This window comes from Hetaerina americana, unplaced genomic scaffold (genome assembly GCF_022747635.1).
Source record: "Hetaerina americana unplaced genomic scaffold, ioHetAmer1.1.p SCAF_4, whole genome shotgun sequence".
Lineage (NCBI taxonomy): Eukaryota > Metazoa > Arthropoda > Insecta > Odonata > Calopterygidae > Hetaerina > Hetaerina americana.
This window is the reverse complement of record NW_027286985.1, coordinates 86,769,744-86,789,598: the sequence shown is the minus strand read 5'-3', so window position 1 is coordinate 86,789,598 and position 19,855 is coordinate 86,769,744. Positions and strand designations below refer to the sequence as shown.

Here is a 19,855-nt window from a genome sequence, read left to right as displayed (position 1 = left end):
TGAAGGGTGGAGAGAAACCCGGCGTCGGCATTAGCCTGCTCTTTACGAAAGGCGCCAAGGGGTCCGCAGTTTAACGTCCCATCCGACGGACGGCGTACTCACTCAAAGTGCCCTCCACAAAGCACCTCAAGTAGGGATCGAGATACCTCTGAAAAATATTCAACACCGCCGGGATTTGAACCCGCGCCCTCAGGGTGGGAAGCCTTAGAATTCAAATACAAGAATGAATCGCAATACGATGGCTGTCCTGAAAGTAGCCTCCGTTTTCGTATAGCGTGATAATTAGTGGAGTGAGCCGAATGGTCACGGTATTAACCCACAGAGTAGGTCAGTACGCCTCGATCTTCAGTGGTTGGAAAGCCGCACCGCTTGTGGTTTGTTTACAGCAGCGAGTCAAAATGAACAGTACAATTGAAATTCCCACCTAATGTGGAGTCCTTTAGGTGATAAGGTTAATTACTGATAAAAAAAATTTCAAAGATGCTGACATTCATCTGGAAATTTGTACTTTGTACGGACCAAATGTGATGTGACAAGATTTGTGCGTTAGTGTTGTCGTTCGTTTAAGAGTAAAAGCACAAATGTCCATGATACTTAGTTATAAGTATCACGAGTAAGTGACACAGCCGACTTATACAAACTAAATCGAGATCAGACGGTGGAAAAATTCCAGGCTTCATGCATCTGAGTCCTTGTCCTGAGTGTGAGTGTGTGTGTGTATATATATATATATATATATATATATATATATATATATATATATATATATATATATATATATCAAAGCTTTAGTTTGTCAGTCAGCCAAGGGGCTGCAAGCACTGCTTAGTGAATTGGAAATTCAGTGCGACAGGTATGGGATGAGAATCAATATTAATAAAACAAAGGTTATGCGATTTTCTAGAAAGAAAAAGGCCAAGCTTAACATTAAAATAGGAGGGCAAAAGCTAGAGCAGGTAGAACAGTTTACGTATCTCGGTAGTGTTTTGGACCAACACGGTCAAAGTAGTAGGGACGTAAGGAGAAGAATTGCGCTAGGCAAAGAGGCTTTCACAAGGAGGAGGGAGTTGATGACAGGGACTTTGAGTAAGGATGTTAAGAAAAGACTCGTAAAAACTTTGATATGGAGCGTAGCTATGTACGGAGCGGAAACGTGGTCATTGAAGCAGGAGGATAGACGTAGATTGGAGGCTTTTGAAATGTGGGTGTGGAGAAGAATGGAGAAGGTGAAATGGACAGAGAAGAAAACAAATGAGGAAGTACTTAATATGGTGGGCGAAGAGAGGGGTTTGTTGGGAGCAATCCTATGGAGGCAGGAAAAGTGGATGAAGAGGGTTTTGACCGGCAGTGGGATGTTGAAGACTGTGATAGAGGGTAGAATGTTGGGCAAAAGAGGAAAGGGAAGGAACAGGATAGGGTTGTTGGACGGGATGAAGGGAGGAAGAAAGTACTCGGAGATGAAGAGGGACCTGATATAGAGTAGGATGATGGATTTTGTGTTTAGTTAGGAGTAATAAAATATTTGTTGGTAGTTGTGTCCATCCAAAAACCTACCTTAACCGGTAGATTACTTACTTACTTATATATATATATATATATATATATATATATATATATATATATATATATATATATATATAATACATATATAATACATATATAATACGTATACAATATATATTTTTCTATATTTTTATATAATATATGTTCTTTTATGTATGTGTGTGTGCGGGTGGTGACCTAACACCCCCCGCCTCACGCTCTTGCGGCGGCTTGCGGGGTATTATGTAGATGTAGAGATGATGATGACGGAAGTGGCCGCCCCCGTCCGTGGTGAACAATGAACTGAATCTGAAAATTAATGAAAAAGTTCCCGTAAACCGGCGTTTTACGATCCTTATAAATCATTAGAAAGTTTTCCACAGATTTCTAATACTCAGCTGCATGAGAACACCACTGAACAGTTAGGCTACTACATATTTTGTGCTTGTCTTGACGAGAAACTCAAAGAGATGCCGCCATCGTTTGGCTGCGATCTCAGGCGGCAGAATTTTATGCTGAAGGAATTCGTAAACTAGTTCAAAGATGTGAGAAATGTTTAAACCTGTTCGGCGAATATGTCTAAAAATAGTAGAGATATGGAGTTTTGAGATTAAAATAATAACTTTTTGTATCTATTCCAGTGTATATTTTTATAACATAATGGAGGTTAATTTGTGGACGAGGTTGTATGAATCGGCTGCTTTAATGATAAAATACATAAACTGTCAATTTATCAGACGCGATGAATCTTTTCTAGCACATGATAACACTATCAGCGAGAGAATTACATTGAAATCTCACGAATAAAGAATAAAAACACTCGAATTGAATGTGTGATTAAACGCGAGCTATATAGCGTAGATGGTAAGCTTAAAAAAGAGGTTAGCTAGTAGATTTCTCTCACACCTTTCAGTGAACCTCGGGCAAAATCGCCGGGCATACTTGGTCATTTTAAGACCGGACTAAGAAGTAGAACCGATTCGTCATCATAATCTTTTCTCCTTCCATACCTAAAACTTTACTTTTCGTTTTCCTTACCCTCAATTATTTTTTGTCAATTCTCCTTCACAACCACGTTTTAAAAGCCTTCAATTTACTCTTATCCTGTCTCAGTGACCAAGTTTTCCAGCAATACAAAACTAATCTCCATATTAAAGTTTTCAAAAGTGTTTGATTTGCATCTTTACAAGAGGTGAGCGTCACCCACTCCCACCTCTTTGCAAACGCTTCTTCAACTAACATGATAATTCTTCTTTTAACATCCCTAATATTCTGCCCACCCTCCTTCAAAATATTTCTATAAAGATTAACTATTCCTCTTGTTCTAGTTTGTATCCCAACTCTTAATGTTATCTTATCCTTCACATTTCTGTAGAATCTAATGTTTTGGTTACATGGTGTATACATGGGAAGGCCCAGATGTACCCGACCTGACCTAGAGATGGCGGTAGTTGTTTGAAAAATATCACTGTATTAGAAAGTATGCAATCTATAAAGCATATGTGTTAAGTTTGAAGACGCCACGTTGTTTAGTATTTGTTTAGCAGTAATCAATATTGAACATTTTCAGGCAATTTTTGAAAATTGAGAAAATTGGTCATCGTTATGTGAAACAGTACTTTTATTTGAAAGACCTCAGCCCAACCAATATAAAAGTTGAACTGGATTTTATTCTGGGTGAGTCTGCTCCTTCGTTTACAACAGTAAAATATTGGGTAGCAGAGTTTAAACGAGGCCGTACGAGCTGTCAAGAAGAGCATCACATTGGTCGACCGGATGAGGTGACGACTCCAGAAACAATGAAGAAAATTCATGAATTTATACTGGATAATCATCGACTGAAAGTACGCGAGCTAGCAGATATGGTAGGCATTTCAAAAAGTGCGGTACATCACACATTAACTGAAAATTTGGACATGAGAAAGCTGTGTGTAAGATGGGTCACACTCGAGCAAAGCCAGTGTCATATAAATGTTTCAATTGAGTGTTTAGCAAAGTTTCACAGCAACAAAGCAGAATTTTTGTCGTTTCATAATCATAGATTAAATATGGCTCCATTACTTCACACCCGGGACAAAGGAACAATCAAAACAATGGATTCAAAAGGGAGAACCGCCTCCAAAGAAGGCAAAGACCGTTTCATTTGCAGGCAAGGTCATGGCGTCGGTTTTTTGGGATGCGCGTGGGACAATTTTCATTGACACTCTTGAAAAAGGTAAAACTATCAACGGCGAGTATTATGCAAACTTATTGCAACGTTTTAGAGAAGAAATCAAGCAAAAGCGGCGGAATTTGCTTAAGAAGAAAGTGTTGTTTCATCAAGACAATGCACCAGCTCACAAATCTGTTATTGTAATGGCCGAAATTCATGAATTAAAGTTTGAATTGCTACCTAATGCACCCTACTTGCCAGATTCAGCCCCATTCGGTTATTTTCTGTTCGCAAACTTGAAAAAAATGGCTCAGTGGTCAAAGATTTTCCAACCGTGAAGAAGTGATGTCGGCAGTTAATGGCTATTTTGAGGAGCAAGACAGTTCTTATTATAAAAAGGGTATCAAACTTATTGAACATCGTTGGGAAAAGTGTAAAGAGCTGAAAGGAGATTATGTTGAAAAATAAATACATTTTTTTCCAAAATTTTTGTTTTCTTTGTCGGGGGTACTTCTGGGATTTCCCTCGTATAGGGGAAGTTCACTTTGCATCCATTGTACATTTGTTATCCTTTGATGCGAGAGATGGCATAACCGCCTATCTTATGAGGTTGGGCCCGGAGTCCGAATATGAGTTTAGTGACCCAGGTAAGCTGATATCACCTCGCAGATTTCTCTTGCCCAAGTCATCGCTTAGACGAGGGATGGCTTTCAAGAAGCATTTTCGAACGGAGAAAGCCACACGAAATTTTCGCATTCTTTTGTTTTTCATCTTCGTACGTACACTCTCTATCATTTCGTCAACACTTCCAGCTTCCACTTCTTCGACCAGACGGAATCTCATCATTTTAATGATTTCGTGCGTTCGTTAAGAAAGCTGTTTCATTGACAACGGGCAGAGTAATAAATAGTTTCCATGCCTCACGCTGTGGAGGGACACACCTCTTTTCGGGGGATCCCCACGGTCTCGTTTCACTTGTTTATTTTTTTCCTTACTTTTCGAAAAAAATGAAATAATAGAATACGGCATGTGGTTTTGTAATGCGCCGCCGCGCGGCGCCACTCGCGCCTGGGCTTGACTCTCTCAAGAAACCGGCTGCTCTGACTCAAAGCGGTATTTGGTCACCGGTCGTCCGGGACGAGCAAAGGATACAAGGTGTGTGCCGCTGGATCCTCGGGCCGTTTGACAAGGAGAGAATCTTTCTTGGAAAGAAGGTCAGATATTTTTCAGAACTCTCTTCCTTTGGGCCTACCTACTCTCCATTGAAGCCGTTAGCACCATGTGCACCGAATGTGAGATGTTGTGTTTTTCATTTTCGTTTCCATGGTGATGTTTACTTGAAATACATAGTTCACAAGTGGAATAGACAGGTACGAATTTGCTTCCTGGAATGATTTTAAAACCAAGGGATAAATGGAACAACTCAATTTTTAGTTGACGTGCCTAAATTTGTTTCTGATGTGGTCGCGCAATGCTCGGGACTGAGTATTTATATATATCAGTTCGACGGAAAACTATTTCTTTCTCTAAACGTGAGGAGTTTATTGTTTATTGAGAAATTAAGGAGTAGATTTGTGAAGCATCATTTGGTCCCAAACATTACCTCCTCGGTGTTGATTTCCTAGCCTTCTTCATCGTAAAACTTTATTTATGTGTTTTATAATTTGTTCGCTTAAATTTTGCATTTTATTCCCTCTGTGCCGCGTATCTTGTTCTTCCCGTTCCACTGCCCGGCGATTAGGGCTCGGTCCAGAGCACTGCTTTTTCGTCCAACCGGTTACAAAAAAGGAGCCCTTCATGAGTTCTTCTCGATTGTTTATTTTTTTCGGCTGTACCGTTTTGGAATTCGAATTTCTCCGGCGTCATCGGCGTGGTACCTTAATCATCCCGACACCATCGGTTCACACAACTGACAACGCCACTCTTCCCCGAGGTTTTCGTCCGTCTCGACGTTCTTCGAGAGAGGGAATCGCCTCTCTTTCAGTCTCCGGGGTCACGTGACGACCGCCGTCTCCTATGGAACGTTTTTCCTCGTTCGGCCGAAGCTTTCCCATCCGTTCCGTCCTCTCCCTCGTCGTTCCGAAATAAGGGCAGGTGGGTCAAAATTTGCCCTCCGTACATTCCCCATCTACGGGGATCGGTTGATTTACGCTAGGGTTGAAGAAGAAAAACCATTTAGGAGGGGGAGGAGTCACCGTTTTGAGAAATGGTTTTCCCATTTCCCAACCGTACGCGTAAAATCATACATTTGGATGGACCATGTGGCCGCAGTAGTATTCAACAGCTGCTTGTGAAAAGGAAAGGAAATCAAATCAATATTTGGGTTGATTTCCATGATAAATTGTACTTCCTCATGTATAGCTTACTTTAAATATCATTGCCTACAGGAAGTAGTAGTGAGAATTCTTGCAGGGCTAGTGTCGTTTATCCTTTTACATTTTGGTGTACATTTATACCTTGCAGTGGCAAAACACATCGAAATTTCAGCGTCATCCTATTCATCATTTGGTTTATTAAGCCGTGTGCAAGAACGGTCATATTTTCAGAAGTTTGGGCTGGAAAATGTGTAGCGAGACTGTTGCGATAATTAACAGCATAGCGGCTCGCATCAGTATATTATTATTAATAGTTATAACGCAACAATGCGTGGAACTTTTCGTGGAAACTTTTGTTTGCGAATTTGGCACAACTGAGACTTTGGCATGTGTTGTTATTAGATGACTCGGCGTTGCACGCGCCAGAGAAATCTTCCAAGGGGCCGTGGAAATTCCGAATGGGTCACCAGCTCCATCATCTCGCGACTGCTCTTTCACTCTCCCGCTTCCAGCCATCAGAGCCGGTTATTCTCGCGACTGGAAACGTCTCGGTTGCAGCGAACCGTCGGCGGGGTTGGTTCGATCCACCGTGGCCTGAAAGTCGTCATTTCAAATTCATAAATGCGTGTTTTCATCCCGTAAGGGTCGATTATGCGGATTGAGGTTTTCATGCCTGTTGCTGGGTAGCTAGTTCAGTAGCAGGTCCTGATACAGAACTCTTCCCGTTCATTCGTGCGAGCGAGTGCAATCGCCACAGGGTATGTAAATATGAACGGTCCAAGCGGAGGACGTGTCAATTTATCTCGTCAGTCTCCGTCGTATTCAATGCACTGTTAAATACCTACACTATTGGTCACCGCAAAACAAACGTTGGCACTACCTAAATGCTTAATAACGACGCATTGTATCGTGATTGGATATTGATTCGTTATAGACAACGCTAATTATGTTTTAATTTTGTTTCGCGTAATATTAGCATTATAAAAAGAAATGACATATGGTGATTATATGCAAGGCAGAGGTTCAGGTGCACTACCGTGTAAATGCTTTAAAACCCCATTTCCATCAAACGTAACCCCTAATTAAGTTATCATTTGGACTTCTTAATATTTTTGAAACCATGGGAAGTTATGAACAATCGGCCTCTTTAGGTTTTTCGTTCCACGTAAATTATATCTATTTATTTCAATTTATCTCTCCGTATGCATCAACCGGAAAAGTTGTCGGCGTGAAGTTTTTCTGAGAGGGGAGAACTTTGAATTTAAAAAATTATTTATTTGATCGACATTTTTTATCATTGTTTAAAATATTGCATTTGGACTCTTTGGAGTATTAAAACGTCTTTATTTGAGGAAGTTGTTCGCAGTGTATTGCTATTTCAAGGAGTTTCCAATTTTTGAAATCTTTGTTGAATTAGGTTACGTCTACATCACATGGAGTCACAAGATGGCGTTTTAAAAGGAATAAATCTCTCTCATTTCCCGAAAATTAATAAATACTCAATTTTTAAAGTTTGGTACAATCAAATTGAGAACTAAAAAAATAAGATTCTAACACTATAGTATATAGTTTTTCTCTTCTAAATTTTTTGAGTCAATGCTATCCGTGCTTTACATTGCCTGTTATGTTTTAATCTTTCGTAGTGTTTTTTTCCTTCTGGGTATAGTTTTATTACAAATTCACGAGAAAAAATATGATGATGCTATGAGTCACAGTTTTTTTTGCAAAAGTTGAAATTAACCGCATAAAAAAGGGATTATAATGGATAAATGGATTTCACGGTAAATGAATTGCTTAAAACACGATAAAAATGCAAGAAGTGAACTAGTTCGCGGCATTTACCTGGACAGCGCTAATGCTCCTTGATGTGAATACTTCGTAAATGGATATTAGACAAGATATTCAATATGAGCTTCGAATTTCATGCAGGCGCTTAATGATTTTCCACGCTTATTTGTTGAAATACTTTTCCGGTTTCAGCGTTTTCGTATCATTATTAATATTAGATCGCAGTTATTTAATTATATTAAAATCCTATTATCATTCCGAGTTCTCGGTGCCATTTCCTAAATGACATGATTTCCAGGATAATCTCCCTTAAAATGGGTTTGAGATGCAAATAGTCATTCGTGGCGATCAAGTGTACTTGGTATCCAAATTTTCGCATCAAACACGTGCTCCAGTGCTTTTCCATTGCCTTATTATTATTATTGTTACTACTCCTACCAGGCTAGAGTATAATTTATATAGACTCGGGCACTGCAAAATTCTTAACTGACAAGCCCTTGCAAAGATGGCAGCATATCCCCTTAAACACCATATTGATTATTAAAACAACAAACCGCTTTTGACTCCGCATGCTTTCCAAATTATTCCCCCATCCGTAATACTTACTATTTTCCTCCCTAACCATTGCGTACACAACATTCTCACCTCTATTAGACTCTTCAGCATTCCATCGCCTTTTTATGTTTCTCCCGCTTTTACCTGGCTAATCTAATTTCTCCGTAAAAACTTTTCTTTTCCCACACAATTCCTTTCTTTGTTCGTGTTCGTCTCTTCCCAGTTTATTATTTTTCCTTTCCAACTTTTTTACTTAAATTAAAAGGGAGAGCGTGCTTTAGTGTCCCATCGCAGGCGTGATCCCACCACTTCCCATGGGTGCTTACGTTGGTCCCACGCCCTCGAGCCACGCCGTTTCTCGCGAGGGTTGGTGCTCCTGTCGGATGGGAAGAAAAACTTCTACACTCCACCCGTTCCTCCCTTCCCCCTCTCCCCTAATCTTCCCTTTCGCTGGAGGATAGTGGAGTTTGCTTAGGTGTGCCTGTTTGCCTTTGTATTGGCGAATAAAAAAAGGCATATATATACATACGCCCCAGCCTCTCACTTTATAAGTACCATACCACGTGTTCAGGTTCCCATTGACAGATTACGCATCCGTCCTGCGCGTTTTGAGCATGATACCAGATCCCATAAAATGATCGAGGTTTTCAAATGTATTTTATAAATGCACGTGATCCACTTGACAAAATTATCAGCGGTAGAAGTAAGATGTCTATTCAATTATTCAATTCACCTATTTTAATAGTATTCCCTTTTGTCCACGGGATCAATTAGAGATGATGGCTAAACACCGTCAACTGCTTACGAGAACGCTGATTTGGCGAACCTTGTTGACGCATTGTGGTGGAACGTCACGTTTCCAATTGTTATTCGAGACTAACCCCCAATAAGTTGTTTAAACGATTGTTAGCATCCAAAATGGAGGACGTGCACGATCAGCGCAAATGTTTGCAAGAATTTGATTGTAACTTCCGTCAAAGAAAAATGTGAACACATAAATTTAACACTTTTGATAAACATAAGGTAGGCAAATTAGATAGAGCCAAATGCTTAAAAAAGGATTTTCAATTTATACTATTGTAAGTCGGCGAAAGTATACCAACGCCCAGGGATCAAAGAAGTAAAAGTATTCCACTGAATGCAAGTGTATCTACGGGACAAATGCAAGTGTATCTAAGTTTTTACTCTAATTAAAGTCGGGAGTAATCTGAGTAATTGGGGATTTGGTAATGTTTGCGTGTCTTTGGTCTACCGCGAACTGTAGCATGTTCTTGGCACACTCACGCAATAAAATATCTAACGACAGATGAGTTTCCACTCAGGGCGAATTTTATTCAGTTTAATCAAGGTATGGAGGTTATTTTATACGCGACGTTTTGTAAGTTAAAAAGAGTGCTTAAGAGATCGAATCCACGAATGAACTTTGGTTGACCCCGCCTCTAGAAGTTTCAACTTCCTCAACTTAAGTGCCCTTACCACCCGATGGATCGATGAAGTTGGTAGATTGACGTTTCGGGATGAATAAGGGCAATAGCCATAGGGATGGATTTATTATTTCTTTGGATTCAAAAATAATGCCTGCATTACATTTAGATATCCATGAGGCTCAGCCTGATTAGCTAATTCCTTATTTATAGCAATTTTAAATCTCCTGTTCTGGAATTTCCAATTGGCAGTTCTGTGATAACATGCAAGCAGTTCTCATGTTTTTCTTTTAACATATAGTACAGCTAAATGTTTCTGTTATACGCGAATTATTTAATTCTACCGTTAAATCGCTAATTTTGCGTATATATTTAAAAGTGATTTACACGAGACCAGTGATAGAAACATTTGTAAATTGACAAATTAGTAAAATCCGCCTTTGCAGAGTGTTCTTCATCCGCTGTTGCATATTTGATAATGTATCTTGTGAGAATCCCAATTTAAGTAATAACAGTTAAAACTGCACGATATTACTTCTCAAGGATATAGCTATCTGTGGAAAAAATAGATTAATTGATTGTACTTCTATAAATGCTTAAAATTCTTCAAAATACTCTCCCTCTACATCAATACACTTGCGGAGACGTGTCTGCCATACGCCTGGACGGCACTCAGAAACGTTGTAACAAGCTTTTGGATGTTTTCCAAGGCCTCCAAATACTTTCCTTTCAGCTCTCTCTTAAGTCGGGGAAACAAAAAAAAAGTCGCACGAAGTCAAGTCGGGACTGTAAGGGGGCTGAAGGACCACAGGGGTGGTGCTCCAGGCCAGGTAGTTAGTAACGATGAAGGATGTGTGGTAACACTTTCAGCACAAGCTTCGCGCAGACCTCGCGCATTTCCACATCCTCGGTCACTATCCCATGCACCGCATATATGAACATTTTCAGGGTATCAGTAATTTGATGGATGCTCAATCAACGGTCGGAACACAAAACTTCGCGCACACGATTCACGTTTTCTTCGGTTCTGGCCGTTGTTGGGCGTCCAGAATGGGCTTCGTCGGCGACCTCCTTCCGGCCCTCCTTGAGCGCCTTGTGCCACCTCCCGGACCTTTAAATGCAATCGCCCTTGAAGGCCTCTTGAAGCATCTGGAATATTTTGGTTGCATTATTTCCAAGTTGCACGAAAAACTTGAAGGCGTATCACTGTTCAAGCGAACGCGCCGTGTTACAAAGTCGAGAAAACACACTTCACACGGAGACACGTCTTTCCGCTCAGATTGCTCGGAGCAAACTAGCGAGCGGCTGCATCAAAAGGGCAGACACTCAACACCCTCCATATCAGCCACCACATTTCCCAACAGGTTTTACCGCGCTGCCATAGATAGTGGCGTCACAATAAAATCATGCGCATTACTTTCTTAATTTACCATGTTTACGAGTGTATGTGTGTATATATCAAATGTGTATACCAATCAATGTTCATATATAAAGAAACATTAAAAATGTTTCATATATTTGTGCGTCAATCATCAATGTTTTTATATATTTGTGCGTCGCTGGAGTGTTCTGTATCGAAGATATACATATATAGATATACTCGAGGTGTGTCAACTGCTTAAATGACGCAAACTTGTTGTTAGCTTAAATAATTGACGCAAATTTAGGTTGTTTGAAAAGGATTTTATATTTTTTTAAAATTCAATTGTATCCCCTTCGATCCTATTAGATATTATACACTTATGCCAGGGCTTTTTCCAATCCTCGGAAGACTTCTTGATCTTTGGTATAGCTTTTAGCTCTCTCAGCGATGCGTTTTTAATCTCATCTGTGCTTGTAAAACGACGGCCTTTTAACCTTCTCTTTATTTTTGGAATCATAAAAAATCACACGGGGCCATTTCTGGTGAATATGGAGGCTGGGACATCATCACAGTGCTATTTTTGTCCAAAAATTCACGAAAAAGCGGGGAGCAGGCGCATAATTTTGCAGGTGAAAAAAATACGGGCATTTTTTTGTATTGTTTCACGCAAACCAGCGTTGAACAAAGTATTATTTATTGCTTGACCATTTAGCAGGAATTGATTGGGCACCATGCACTATGCGAAATTAAAAATGTCCCGTTAATTTTTAAAAACACCTCGCATGTGGTATAATATAGTAATCTTAAATAACTATTATTCCAGCAAAATATTTTATTTGCTTAATTAAAATTAAAAAATTTATTCCGTTACAATTTAGGATGAGGGAAAAAAGATTTTATCTAAAAACTCACTTCTTTTTATCTTTTAAATTTCTCCCGAAATAGCATTCGCTTTTATATATTCCTTCGTTACGTGACCACCCACATCAAAGATGGCAAAATTTTATCGAGGACTTGCCGCTATCGTGGAAGAAATTGGTTGAACAACGTTCTTCTGGTGAACATGAGGCAATGGTTGCCATTGTCGACGTAGACGACCGATGTATCCCGGCAACGGATAAGCATCGCCCTAGCCGCCCATCCTTACGGTGTTTACAATGACGCGCTGGTATCGAGTTCTTTCTCACGCATATTAGTTGCGCGGCCGGCGGGGAAGAGTCGGCGTCGTGGAAGATAATGACCAACGGTGAAGATAATCACGTTTTCTTCCCTCAGCAGGAGGCACGTTTCGATCGGCCCTAACAACAGGGTGACGCAACTGCCGTGGGTCGTGGTTATCCAAAATGAGATGCTCGGTAATTTTGTGGACTAGGGTCCGGTTTCATTTTATTGCATCTAGCCGTTTTTATCAGCGAAACCAAAAGAATTTATCTTGGTTTTTTGCCGAAGAAATGAATCAAAACTCATTCAATTCAACAGGGTGACTCGAAAACTAATGTATAAAAATGCTTATGTGATTTGTTTCCTCTCATGCCAAATTACATTCACATTTCACCGTATGTTAGCGCCGTGCGACTTTTTCCTTAAATTCCTTTGTGTTAACTTTAAAAGAAATTGACAGAGAAGAAGCAGTTCATATCTATTTTTCTATTCACATTATTCTGAAAAAAACTCTTATTCTGTACCATAATAATGACTGCGAAAATAAATGACATTTTTTACACTCGCTGGGCTAATCTTAAGGTAAACGTTCCTTGGGCATGGGTAAGTTAAGAAAGCATGCATGAGGAAGAGTTCAGTTCTTCTTTTTATGGCTGCTTTTAGGAAATTAGTATGTTATAAAGTGGTGAGTCTTTTCCTTAATCATCAATAAAAATAAAATCACTACCAGCATTAAGTATTTAACTTGAAATATGCCTTCATGGTCTTTGTTCTGTATTTAGAGTTAATTCCCATTCAGAGCAAATTATTTGCATAAGATGAAAGATGAATAAGGCATGGGATGAATAATAATAGTAAGGATGAGTCTACAGACTTCCATATTTGATCAGGGGACTAAGGTATTGAAAGTAACGTTAAATAGTGACACCATGTTTTTTCCAAAGGAGTTTCTACCTGTATTCCTGTTTTTCCAGTAGCTGAACATGGTATGGAATGAAAGTAATGAGACTCGGAAGGCTAAGTTTAATGTGAAAGTAGAAAATAATAGATAAGTGCAGGTTGAACAGTCCACAAAACTGAGTATTGAGTATTTTTGACGGAAATGGGTGAAGTAGTGTAACGAGAATATTAAGAGAGAGAATGTGTAAGTGTTAGATGCATTCACCTCTGAGTGTCAAAAAATTATTGGCCTGGATTCCAGAGTCAAGACGCGAGTATTATTAAAAATATGGATCCTAGTGTTTTATTGCTTCAAGAATTTCAGGTTAGGTTTATAGGTTGAACTTCAGGCCTGAAAGTTATTGGCCGAGATCCCAGCAAAATTATTGTTCAACTATAACAGATAAATGAAGGAAAAACCCGAAAATCTTAAGAGTCATCTGTGCAAAAAAGCGGCAGCTTTGGCTGTGTTATAAAAATATTTATAGTAGTGTCAATAATAGTTATAGACGGTACGATACCCTAGATTATTACAAGGGCATAAAAATTGTAATTTAATAATTTCAAAGTGTAAAAATCTTTCTCATTGACCGGGATCCTGGTCAAGGAGAACGAATTTTACACTTTGAAATTGTTGCATTGTAATGCGCATTAGCGGATGACTCCATTAAAAGTTTCTGTCAAGGCATCACCCGCAGTTTCTTTGAATTTAGTAAACATTATACTTAATTTTTACTTTTAAGCTATACTTTTTATGCATAACGGTATTTACTTAGGCTTTTATTCGATTCTTCCGTCATTCAATGGAAATTATAACGGTATCTACAAATGTGCAATTTGATATTAGCGCCAAATCAAGTTTCGTAGATCGATGTATCCATCCGTTAGTCGTTAAGATACAGATAGAGAGATTTCCACTCCCCCCTACATCATCGACAATACCTCTCCGGGAGATTTCGATCGTCTGTCTCAATCGATAATGGTCGATGATTTCTTAGAGCTTTGAAACACTGGTCGGATATAGCATACCCTATCTCAAATAAATTTCACAAGCCATTGAGACAGTAATGTTGTAACGAAAAAGTTTTCCACAATGTAACGAAGGGTTTCAGACTTCACTAAGTATGGATATTCCATCGTGAGGTTCACCGGACAAAAAAACAGTGGTATTGCACATTCACAACTTATTTTTCACGGCCATGGTTTAATTTTAGGGTTATTTTTCAAGGACGCGACTGCACGGTAGTGAAGAAGAAACAGTCGTTCTAAGAAATCAATTTCGAATGTGAGAGAGCAGTGTTATCGGCTTCTGAGCCTTTACTAATTTAAATCCCGATTTTGAGTCTTACCAATTGACAAGCTTTGTAGTTCGGAAAAATAAGTTTAAATCAAATAAAATTATGATAAAAAGTTATCATTAGGCTGGCAACCACGAGGCCCCATTTAAAATTCTAAATATCAATCTCCAAGCCCAATAATCATTAAGGAAGATGGTGGCGTGTGATCACCTCGGACACACCCCTATCGGTCCGTCCATTTATGAAAGGAACGATGGGCGGCACGGTAAAAAATCATTTTCCGAAGCAAGAAAAGGTTTGCTTTCAATCCCAATTGTGGAAGCTCAAGTTAGAAAAATATTCCTCGGAACCAGTGCATTGCATCTTCCCTTACACATATGTGCTGCTTGAGCGTCGACAAGATCTGGTCGAGACTGCATGAAACACTTTTTGATGTTTCAGGTGACTCTGACAGGTCTATCTATAGTTGACCAAGTAGATGACCACGTGATTGGTTTCACAAAGGCTGAAATAAAATGACAGACCAATGGAAAGATCCTGAAATGATTAAACTGCAAACTTCAATCATATTCTTTTAGAATTCTAACATTTTCTGCAGGAAGCAATGTTTTAAGTATACAAAACCACCACGACCTTCAATCTGAAAAGTAAGTAAGCGTAAAGCTCACCCAAAGGCGTGCGGAGTTCACTCATCAAGGTAAAGGAGGAATAGCTCCTTTCCCGGTGATGCCTATAGTCTCCTCGGAAGATCTGATGCCCGATAAAATCACACAGCTTAGGGTGCCCATTGGCGTGAATCGGAATCAAACCCAGGTCCTCCGATCAGTAATCTGGCCTCCTGAACTACCAACCCCATCAGTAAACTATGCAGGAAGGTTTAAACAGCCATCGTAATCAATTTGAACTTTGGTTTGATAGTTGAGAGTAGGTAGAACACTGTTGCAGTTAGCACCAGAAAACTCTTAAGATCGTGAGTTACCATAGTCGCTCTGTATTCAATCTGGGCCCTCTGGGTCAGTAGAAGATGGCTCTTCCCATTGGGTCACCACGTCCCCCCCGGAAGATTTAGGGTAAAGTGTATGAACAGTGCAACGTAAATGTAAAAGTAATTATATATGTATATATATATACATTTACTTATTTATTGGAGATACGATACGGAGCTATGAATACAGCAGTTCATATACGTATGAATTCAGGGATTACAGAATAATCATGAACGATTTGCGACATCGGCTGTATTATAATCTTGATAAGTGTGCCCTTACCCTTATCGCGAGTTCCCGACGAAAAGAGTCTCGGATTAGAGATTTAGCCACAGCTTAAATTGATTAAAGGGCTCATGGCTCTTGAGCGAAATGTTCACTGCTGACATTACATTGATGTGGGAGCCCTTGGAAATGTAGCGCTTCCGTGGGGTTAACCATCGTAGGGAAGAGGAAAAACCGACCTTTTCGTTGGAAAAACATGATACCCGTGAACCATATTTCGTTAATTTTATATAAGTCAATAAAAAAATAAATTACGAAAAAAGCGGTCTGAGGCCAGGTTTTATAATGTCTCGTTAAACTGAAGTTAAACTTTAACCTACAGTTAAAAGGCCAAAACTCAGTTTTATGACCGTTAGTAAGTCCAAAATCGACTGTCATACAGATCAAACACTAATAGACGATTGTACCACGATTATAATATCCACAGCCAATAGCGTCAATAATAAGTAATATATTTGTTTATAAAATCGAATATTTCAGTAATATCCAAGATAAGTTCACGTTCACACTAACGAACTGTTGGACTTAATGAGGCATTATGAAACTGGGTTTAAGTTTAGGTGGCTCTTCTTAAGTCTAGCTAGTTAAGCAATGAATCAAATACAACCCGCTCAGCTCTCAAGGAAGCCGATGAAAATATCTGTTTTGAGATTTTGAAATTATTTGAGAGAAAAGATGATTTGAGAGAAAAGCTAATGTAAGGATACTGAACGCTTTTCGTCCAGAAATCGGTGTGGTATTTAGCGCTGCGCTGAGTGATTATGGGAATAACTAGCAAAATAATGGACCCTTTTACACGGTGATAAGTGATTTGTGATCTGAGCGTCCCTTACTCTTGACGTTACACTGTGAACAGGATCTAACAGCCGGTCTGCATCAATTTTGAGTACTCTTCTGTGAATTCGACCACACTTATTTTCATATTTTTCCTGATTGGCTTAAGCTAATGACTTATTGTTAGAAGTCTATAAGGTTCCCTTCCCATGTAACTAAAGTTTTTGCATTTATTCTTGTATTTGAAAGCTAAATTAGAATTCAAAGATGTGTTCCGTGGCGCGTGTTTGAAATAAGCCTTTAAAAATAGGGGTTCTTTCTTTTTTTCTCAATTTTCTTGCTTTTTCTTTCCTGAATTTACCCAAGAGAGATCCAAAATTAAGTTAAGAATAAATAGTGAAAAGATTTTTCTTAGCATACGTTGGAAGAAATATGTGCAAAATCAGTGATTTTTTACAATTTACATCTTCCCAGCCTATTCTTTAGTTCTAAATGGTTGCTTTTTAAGAATTTTTCGAAATGATTGTTTGCATCCATCTTACGCATTTCTGCGAACAATCTTGTCTTCAAATTTTCACAACAGTTGCTATAGTGCGTTATGATCACATGATTAAATATAAGTTATATATGTGATAAATGTAAATAAAATTACTTACTTAATGGAAGATATATTTCAGTTTCCTGAAGAATTTGTATCTGATTGAATTTTGTACCATTAAACTTTTCCATAAAATCCGTCGCCGAGGATTCACTACATTACATAAAAATGAATTTTCATTCAGCCCCACCGGGTTGAATATCATATTAAAGGGGAGGACTTGACTTTAAAAAAATATATATATCAAATTTCAAGAAACTGCGGTAGATACAGTGACAGTAACTTTTAACGGAGTCATCCGCTAAATGTGCATTATGATGCATTCATTTCCGAGGGTAAAAAGTGCCTCTTAAACTCCGATATTTTGGGGCCTTTTAAGGAACAAGACGTTGTGACGAAACAGCGTACATAACAATGCCATAGGTATTCGTAGTCGGGCGCGATGCGCCACAGTCCACGAGATTAAAGTCAACTTTAAACGCTAGGGGTGTTTTACCTTTGACAAAAAAATTTATCAGTCTAACTCTTCAGGCGTACATTTTGTATTCAAATCGCTCTCGCTATCAAGGATAAAGTTACAGCTACTTTGCAGAAAGTTGAACTTCGCGTGAAAGTTCATCACAGTTTGCTGGTCGACGGACAATCAACTGAAGTGAGCAAGTCGCCGAGTTCAACGAACCCCGGCGTTCACTTTTCCCAAACATGGTTGAGAAAGACATGCTGTTCATGTCTTCAGCATCGTCGACAATCACATGAAAAGATTCCGTTCGATTATTTTTTTAAGGCAATTCTTTGATTTAGTGACTGCGACCAGTTTTTTGTTTGATCAGCCGGCTTCCTTATGTCAACGTCTTGCTTGTAAAAATCAAGGACGCTTTCACTTTCTGAAATTTTTCTCTTGTAGTCATGTATCATTATTATTCTTGGAATCAGTGCCAACCTGCGGCTTGCTTAAGGTGGTAGTCATGTCAATCAAGTATGCATAGGCGCATTTCTCTCGGATATCAGTTCCTAGACGATATCCATTAATTTGCAACATGTGGTCTTGGTCACGTGGGACTTCAATTTTCCTAGCATGCAAGGAAATTGAAGGGAACATGGAATGGGAAGTCTTACCAATATGGGATAGTAATAAATATGTGGCAGACGGGATCGTATTGTAAGATACGTATCTGTATCTTACAATACGAACCTGTAACTTCGAACGCATTTCTTATTGTATGTCCGAATTTGCTGCCCTCTTCTTTTAAAAAAAATCGATGCTATGCAGCTTAATAACAGCAGTCGAAATTATTTTATCTATATTGCCGTGCCTGAAATTTGATTATATTGAAGAGTCTGGAATTGCAAGCTATAACGCATTTTATTAAGAAGGCGAATGAATAACAGAACAAGGAAATCTAATAATTTAAAAATTCTTTAAGTGTTAATAATTCGTAAGAATATTTTAATTGTCCTCTTTGAACGTCTATTAATCGAAATCACAAAGAAATTGTTATATTATGCCCTCTCTAATTGAAATTTATATAGCCGAAAATATTGCGATTGCCATTTCAGGAAAAGATAAGCTGATAAAAAAAGGTTCAGATTTTAATAAGGAATCTTTTACGCCATTATAGCTAAAATGGAGTAGCCAACCTTTAAATCATCTCATGAAAACAGGGTAAAGTATCCGCGGATGTTATTATTATGAAAATAGCTCTTTACATTCACATAGGGAAAGCGCATTTAATTGAGAACACAAATGATATTTTTCAATTCCTCGGAAGAAGAATTTTCCAATTCATACAAAACTCCTGGTTTTTTTAAATGAACGAGTACCCTTCAGATTCAGCTCTGTTAAAATGGTGGTGTAAGTTCATTTGTTAAAATAACTAAATGCAAATTCACATGAAACAAGACATAAATTTTGACTGCTGAAAAATGAAACCGATAAGATTTATACAAATAGAAATTCACGTAACGTATGGAATTCCTTAGGCATACTATATATTGGTTGCACATATTCATAGGATTTTGCACGCAGCATTTTGCCCATCACTCATGCCTCTCTTCCATAGACTGGAAAAAAGAAAATAACTGTGGGCGAAAAATCGTTTTAAGTGATGGATATTTTAATGGGAAAAGACCATTTAGCCAAAAAGCCTTCTAAAAGAATGTCTTATGTGTCAACATACTTCGCGAAGTGTACCGTAGGAACAATTTGCATTAAACTATAAAAAAATGTTCCCATGCCGGGAATCGAACCCGGGCCTTCTGGGTGAAAGCCAGATATCCTAGCCACTAGACCACATGGGATGGTGAATTCCATGGGGAAAGTTATTGAAATTAATCTTATGAAGCAACCGGGGGAAGGGGAGGCTTCAAATTCGAAAACAAATACAAATGACTTATTATATCTGATTTTATGGACTAATTAAGCACATACTTATTTACTGGGGCGTCGCCTTAAACCCCTGGAATTTCACACTGAAGTGGCAGATCTTATAAAAAAGTTGAAAAGCTATGGACTTGATCTTATTTGATTCATAATCGGCATGCGCCTAGGGAATAAGAGGAAAGTATATTATTCCATTGAAGGAAATAAAATGTTTCGTTAATACCAAAGCTGCCAACGGATTTGTCTTCTTAAACCGTAGAAGAACCTAATAATAACCGTAAATACATTGCTTTGT

The 19,855-nt window shown here is 38.7% G+C and overlaps 1 non-coding gene across 1 annotated transcript; it reads right to left on the bottom strand.

The window, feature by feature from the left end:
• Positions 1-19,406: 19,406 nt before the first annotated feature.
• Positions 19,407-19,478, bottom strand: TRNAE-UUC (transfer RNA glutamic acid (anticodon UUC)). The gene has a single exon. It is a non-coding gene; the product is annotated as a tRNA-Glu (tRNA).
• Between the last annotated feature and the right edge of the window lie 377 nt (positions 19,479-19,855).